Consider the following 8,164-nt stretch of genomic DNA (forward strand, 5'->3'; position numbering starts at 1 on the left):
GACAACCAACCATGGTATGGTCGCTTCTTTTTCAATTTATTTCTTGTTAATTGCTTTCAATTTTTCCTTTTTCATTTTAATTTATTAAACCTGGAATCATGCATAAGCATCCATGATAGTCATTGCATTCTGCACTTTTCATGCATAAAAAAAAAGTGGTTGCACGACGTGACCGCCTGCCCCATGCGATCGCGTCATATCGCGAAAAACACCACCCATGCGACCGCGTGACCCACGCGGCCGCGTGATACATATATCGGCGTAAGGATCCAACGAACAGAAAGTTGGGCTGGAATCGTGCGGTCCTTGTGTGTTTCGCACAAATTGGCCCACGCGATCGCATGCCCCATGCGATCGCGTCACTTACCCAATACCAATCCCACGCGACCGCGTGAGCGATGCGATCGCGTCACATGGATTGCACATTACCCCAAAAGGAGACAGAGAGTTGCGCTAAAATGGCGCTGGAGTCGTGCGTTTAGCACGAATTCCAGCGACGCGATTGCACGACCCATGCGATCGCGTCACCCTTCTTTCCCCCTCGCATGCGATCGCGCACCCCACGCGATCGCGTCACTCCCGTTCTCGTCCCAACCACGCGACCGCGTGCCCCACGCGGCCGCGTGGATTCGAAAATATAACCCCCCAGCCCGCGAACCCTATCAGTCGCGCAACCCTCACCCCCAACCCTCTTCCCCTTCTCTGCCTCCTCTCCCTCCAACCACCACCCACCACCTTCCAGCCGCCACCGCACCATCACCCAGACGCTGCCGCCGACCCGCCACCGCCGCCGTACCACCCCCTCCCCTTCTCTCTCCTTCCTTCTTCCTCTCTCCTCCCCTTTCCACCGCTGCTCGCCGCCACCACCGCCCACCACCGCCGGCCATCCACCGTGCCCCACCCCTTCAGCCAGCAACCCCAACCCCAACCTCCCACCCCTATCCTCTCCCTCCAACCACCACCCACCACCTAAACCCTTTCTCCGACACCAACCCCCTCCGCCGCCACCACCGCATCGCCGTGCACCACCACCGCGCCGGACGCCGCCGCAGCCACCTTCTTCCCTGTTCCACCCCTTCCGTTTACCAGGTTCCGCAACACGCAACCATTTTTTTTATCTGTTCGTAACTTTTTTGTATTTTTTTATTCCGTTTATGTTCATAATTAGGATAGTTAGACTTGCATGTTGTAGTGGATTTTTAGGTTGTTAGGTAGCTTAGGCTGTGATTAGTGGATCTAGGTCTGTTTACTTACACTGTTCTTACTTCTGTTTTATCCTATGTGCAATTCTGTTGCTGCTATAATCATGATTCATATGCTGCTTTCTTGTATGTTGCTGTTGTTTACATTGAGTTTTTTTATGTTTATTTTATATTTATGTACATGCAGCTTGATTTTTTTTAATTCATATGAACTGATTAAATTGCTGTTTATTTTTCGGGACAATCCAATTTTAGCCAGAATGCTGCCCAAATTTTTTTTTAAATTTGTTTTCATTCATGTTTTGGTTTGGCATTTCTGAAATCTGTTTTATTCTGCTTTACCCAAACCATTACATGAATGCTATGGCAGACCTTCTCACCCTTTTTGATTTCCTGGTTCATAAACTGCTTGTTCAATTATGAGTACTTCTATTCTTACCTATGAATCCTTGTTATATGGTTTTTTCTCTATGCCACTTACTTTAACCCGCACTTTACTAACTCACTGTTTTTAATTTACTAATTTCTTTTTCAAATCCTAACCATACTAACCCTTTTGGTCTCTTTTCTAATTATTTTCACTTTCCTCTAACTTTCTAACCATGGCATATTGCTTATTTTCTTTCCATTTAACATTCATTCAATCACAATTCAATTACTCATTTTCCTTATTCTATTTCTCCCTTACCGCTTTGAGTTTTCTTTGTTTAATTGCCTATTTGCTTTTCTATTTTTTTATCCATTCCTGATTTTCTGTTTTTCAGGATGTCTGCCTCACAAAGAAAAGGCAAAGGCACGGCTACTGGCAAGCACAAGAGAGGAGATTCCTCCCAGTCCATCATTGCTCTAATGCACGATTCATCATGGCGGGAGAAGAACTTCACACAGTAGGAGAAAGCTAACCAGCTGCTTCCTGCAGATGATCCTATAAAATTTGCAAACCGGTACTGTGAACTGAAGTACCCGGCTTTTGCAAACTCCAGAAACCTATACCTGGAACGTACCTTAAAGATTCCAGAGGCCCTCCAACAGTACACTACTGAGCAAATCAAGCATAGGGGCTGGTTCTTTCTGGAGAGACCACTGACAGAGGTCAATGCATCTTGGGTCCGGGAATTCTATTGCAACTACTACCTTACTACCCTTGATGCAGTGAACCTGAGAGGAAAGCAAATTCTGGTCACTGAGGAGGCCATAGAGACCATTCTCCAGCTTCCAGCCAAGTCCGATCAGCCAGATGGTTTTGCACAGGCTGAGGAGGACATGGGTCAGATGCAGTTTGACTGGGATGCCGTAAAGGCACGGATAGCTCTCGACCCTGCTGTTCCTTGGGAGATGGGTCAGAACACCACTATGCCTAGAGGTATCAAGAGAGTGTACTTGAACGATGAGGCTCGGCTATGGCATCAGATCTTGAGTAATTTTGTGATGCCGAGTACTCACGAGACGGAGATTCTGGCTACCATGATCACCCTCCTTTGGTGTGTGCTGGAGGGTAAGGACATATACTTACCTCGTTTTATCCGGCATTATATGGCCAGGGCCCACGTACGAGGCACCCTCCCCTTTCCTTACCTGGTTACACGGCTAGGCCGTCAGGCTAATATGCCTTGGGAGGATGCCGATAAGAGACCCCCAGCAGTGGACTGCAAGAAGATCATCCCGCACAGCAGGAACTTCCTTGCTTTGGGTTACAGACCACCACCTGTCACTGCTACTGATGAGACATCCCCTCCGTCTGCTGGACCCTCTTCATCCACAGCTGCCCCAGCTGCCCCTGCTGCCACCACTGCACCTCCACCCGCCTCTGAGCCGGTCTATTGCCTCGTGCACCGTCTATTCCGCCAGCTTGATCAGATGGAGCGCCATAACAGGCGCCGGTATGAGAGATTAGAGCGCCGCAGCAGGCGACGCTATTCCCATCTGAAGCTGATGATCAGACAGGGCGCCGACATCCCCTCCGAGCCCGACACCCCTTCAGAGCCATCAAAGGATGAGCACGAGGAGGAGGATGAGTACGAGGAGGAGCCTCATTCCCAGGCGGAGCCTCATCGGCAGGCAGCCACAGAGCAGGCTGCCCCGCATCAGGAGGTTATGCCCCAGATAGAGGCTGCAGATCCGGAAATCCCGCTCCAGTCCGTCCCACCTCCACAGCAGCCAGACCCTCAGCCCACCACCGCCACGGAGACCCCAGCTACCATCCCTACCATTGATGACACTCCTTCACACCAGGCTTGATTGAGCATCGAGGACGATGCTTCGTTTTAAGTGTGGGGAGGTCGTCATCTCTGGCGTTTATTTTGGTGAACTACTACATACTTTTTCTTTTATTTTGGATATTTTTTCTGTATTTTTTCTCTCTTTCTTTTATTGTTATTTTCTGAGTACTTATACATTGCTACTTGTGTATTTTACTCTATTTTCTGCATTTTGCATTTTTTTGTTCATATTTTAGTTATTTAGTTTAGTTTAGTTTGCAATTCTGATTTATTAGTGGATTAATTAGTATAGTTTACCCTTTTTAGCATAAGATAGTATAGTTTAAATAGAAAAATATAAAAAGGAAGTAAACTAGAAACTTTAACAGAATCAAAATAACCCACACCTTGTATATATAGCATTACATGTTAGTTGATAACATTTCATCAAGGAGGAACATTAAAACTTTAAAAGCTACCCTAAATATTTTTTTAAGAGAATAATGGGAATTTTTAACTAAACCTGCATACAATATATAAATGATATATGATGCTTGAGTTAGAGAACACACAGCCTGTGAGTCTTGAGCTTAAATTGTATGGTTGCATTCAAACCATAATTTCATTTCTGTGTGTCACATTTCTTTTTATTCTGATGTTCTTTACTTTGCTTTAATCTATATGTCCAATTATAGAATATAGGATAGATACATACCAAGAGAATGATTGAGGCCATCATTTGATTTTAGCTCACTCACCCCAAATTAGCCTACCTTTTACATTACCCTTGTTAGCCCCCTTGAGCCTTTCAAAACCCCTTTATTCTATTTAGCCAAATTACTAGCCTTAAGCAGAAAAACAAAGGAAAATCCCAAGTGAATCCTTAGTTAGCTTAAGATAGAAAATTATAAATAGAGTTAAAAGTGGGAAACCTTTTGGGAACATGGATGATAGAAACAAAAGGTAGAGAAGAAAAAGGGAATAAAATAAAATTTGGGAAGCATGCTCATAAGAAATTCAAAATGATTCAATTATCATGTGCATTAAAAAAAAAGTTAATTTTTTTTCAGCATTTAAATAAAAGGGGATACAAAAGAAATTCCCCAATGCAAAATAAAAATAATACACATGGGATAAAAAAATGATAAAAAGTGAAACATGAGCATGTAACAATAAGTGGGAAATTACGGGAAAATAGGTAAAGAAATTTTATCTTGCTGAATATGTATGTTAGGTGAGATCTTAGTCTAATTAAGGATTCACTTATTAGCTCACTTGACCCTATACATAAATCCTTACCTTTACCTTGACCACATTACAACCTTAATTAAGACCTTAGGACTTTTTGGTATGACTATATTCTATAATTGTTGATTGGCTAGATGAAAAACAAAGCTGTAGAAATTAAGAATAAAAAGAAAAATAGAGTGAATAAACCCAATAAACACTGAGTGACTAGAGAGTAAACACAAAATCCAGTGAGGGTTCAATAACTCATCAACATATATCTGTGCTCAAAATTTACTAATTGTTTTGCAAGTTTGTACAATATTTTCTTTCCCATCTCATTTGCTAAAGTGCTTTATTATTTAAGGGTTGGCTATATATATACACACAACTCCTTGAGAATGTGAATTAACTTAGCTACATGTAAACTTTATATATGAGTGGATGAATTAGAATTGCATGACTCATTAGGTAGATGCATTTAGCATAGGTTGCATTTCATAACATTCCATCACTTTAACCTTAATTATTTACCTTGGATTTAGCATGAGGACATGATAGTGTTTAAGTGTGGGGAGGTTGATAAACCTATATTTCATGAGTTCTTTTGTGCTTAATTAGAGTGATTTATTCAGCACTTCACCTACTTATTCACATTAATTGCATAGTTATACTTTCCCTTCTTTATTATGTCATATAATGAAAAACATGTTTTCTAAGCTTTAAAAATTAATTATTCTAATTACCTTTATTTCCATTCGATGCCGTGATTAGTGTGTTGAGTAGTTTCAGATTTTCTAAGGCAGAATGACTTAAAGGATGAAAAAGGAAACATACTAGAATGGAAGGAAGAAGCAAAATGGAGCTTTAAGAAAACTGGTATCCACGCGATCGCATGGATGACGCGATCGCGTGCCAAGCACGAATCAGCAGCGACGCGGCCGCATGCCTGACGCGACCGCGCGCCTCAAGCAGAATACACATGACGCGGTCGCATGACTGACGCGACCGCGTGGCAAGGAAAAGCTCCGAATGACGCGACCACGTGACCCACGCGGACGCGTGACAGAGGCCACGCACCAGAAATTACAGAATACGCCCCCAGCGAATTCTGAAGCCCTTTTTGGCCCAGATCCAAGTACAGACAGCATAGACCAGAGGTTATAAAGTGTGGGAATGCTTCCATTCAAGGGAGCTCACATATTTTCACCTTTCAATGATTTAGATTTAGTTGAGAGGGAGATCTTCTCTCTCTCTTTTTTAGGATTTAGGACTTCTTCTTATTTTAAGAGTAACTCTGGATCCCAGGTTTAATGTTCTTTTAGTTTTACTTTTATTTATTTATTCCAATATTTGAATTGATTATTATAATTTACGAATTATTCCATGTTACAGATTTCTAATTGAATTAATGACAATTTGAGGTATTTTCAGTTTATGATTATTCTCTTTGATTTAAGTTGCCATTGCTTCCCATCTAAGGACACTTTTATTGTTTTAGCAATTTACTTTTTCCCCTTTTGGTTTTGGTTAAGAATTCAGTAACTCAACAGTTATTAAACTCAACATAATTGATAATCGTTACCTTGCTAATTGAGTTGAACTTAATTAATCCCAACCTTTTCTTAGGAAATAATTAGGATTCAAAGCTCAATTTAATTAGTCCCTTAACTTTCCTTTGCTTTGGTAAAGGTTGACCAAGTGGAATTAAGATACAACTTTCATTATTGTTGAGAAGGATAACTAAGTTGGACTTCTAACTTCCCTTATCTTGCCAAAAGTTGTTTTACAGTTATTATTTATTTTTACTTGCCATTTAATTCGCTCGTCATTTAAATTACTTGCTTCTCACCTTCTAAACCCCGATTACAACCTTTATAGCCAATAATAAGAACACACTTCCTCGCAGTTCCTTGAGAAGACGACCCGAGGTTTGAATACTCGGTTAACAATTTTTAAAGGGGTTTGTTACTTGTGACACCCAACACGTTTGTACGAAGGGATTTTTGCTAGTTTAGAAATTATATCTACAACGCAACCGTTTCTATGAATTTCTTTACTGGTAGAAAACCCGACGTCAATCTCAACAAGAGCATGAGGAAGTCCCTCATCAAGAAATTCCTGAGATGTCTCAAGGTATGCATTTTCCTCTACAAAACTATTGGGAGCAAATCAACACCTCCTTAAGAGATTTGAATTCCAATATGGAGCAACTAAAAATGAAGTACCAAGAGCACTCCATTACTCTCCATGAAATTAGAGAGGATCAAATAGCCATGAGGGAAGAGCAACAAAGGCAAGAAAGAGACATTGAAGAGCTCAAGCACTCCATAAGATCTTCAAGAGGAAGAACTAGCCGCCATCACTAAGGTGGACCCGTTCTTTAATTTCCTTGCTCTTTATTTTCTATTTTTCATTTACTATGCTTTATGTTTTATTTATGTTTGTGTCTTTATTACATGATCATTAGTATCTAGTGTCTATGTCTTAAAGCTATGAATGTACTTTGAATCATTCACCTTTCTTAAATAAAAAAATGTTTTTAATTACAAAAGAACAAGAAGTACATGATTTCGAACTCTATCTTGAAATTAGTTTAATTATTTTGATGTGGTGGCAATACCTTTTATTTTCTAAATGAATGCTTGAACAGTGCATATTTTTGAATTTGTTGTTTATGAATGTTAAATTTGTTGGCTCTTGAAAGAATAATGAAAAAGGAGAAATGTTATTGATAATCTGAAAAATCATAAAATTGATTCTTGAAGCAAGAAAAAGCAGTGAAAAGCTTGCGAAAAAAAATAAAAAATAAAAAAAAAGAGAAAGAAAAAGAAAAAGCAAGCAGAAAAAGCCAATAGCCCTTTAAACCAAAAGGCAAGGGTAAAATAAAAAGGATCCAAGGCTTTGAGCATTAATGGATAGGAGGACCCACAGGAATAAAATCCTGGCCTAAGCGGCTAAACCAAGCTGTCCCTAACCATGTGCTTGTGGCGTGAAGGTGTCAAGTGAAAGCTTGAGACTTAGCGGTTAAAGTCGTGGTCCAAAGCAAAAAGAGTGTGCTTAAGAGCTCTGGACACCTCTAATTGGGGACTCTAGCAAAGCTGAGTCACAATCTGAAAAGGTTCACCCAGTTATGTGTCTGTGGCATTTATGTATCCGGTGGTAATACTGGAAAATAAAATGCTTAGGGTCACGGCCAAGACTCATAAAGTAACTGTGTTCAAGAATCAACATACTAAACTAGAAGAATCAATAACACTATCTGAATTCTAAGTTCCTATAGATGCCAATCATTCTGAACTTCAAAGGATAAAATGAGATGCCAAAAATGTTCAGAAGCAAAAAGCTAATAGCCCCGCTCATCTAATTAAGACTGATATTCATAGATGCTTTCGAAATTTATTGTATATTCTCTTCTTTTTATCCTATTTTGTTTTTAGTTGCTTGGGGACAAGCAACAATTTAAGTTTGGTGTTGTGATGAGCGGATAATTTATACGCTTTTTAGCATTGTTTTTAGGTAGTTTTTAGTATGATT

The sequence above is a fragment of the Arachis ipaensis genome, chromosome B10 (assembly GCF_059453495.1).
Source record: "Arachis ipaensis isolate K30076 ecotype BB chromosome B10, ASM5945349v1, whole genome shotgun sequence".
In the NCBI taxonomy this organism is placed as follows: Eukaryota; Viridiplantae; Streptophyta; class Magnoliopsida; order Fabales; family Fabaceae; genus Arachis; species Arachis ipaensis.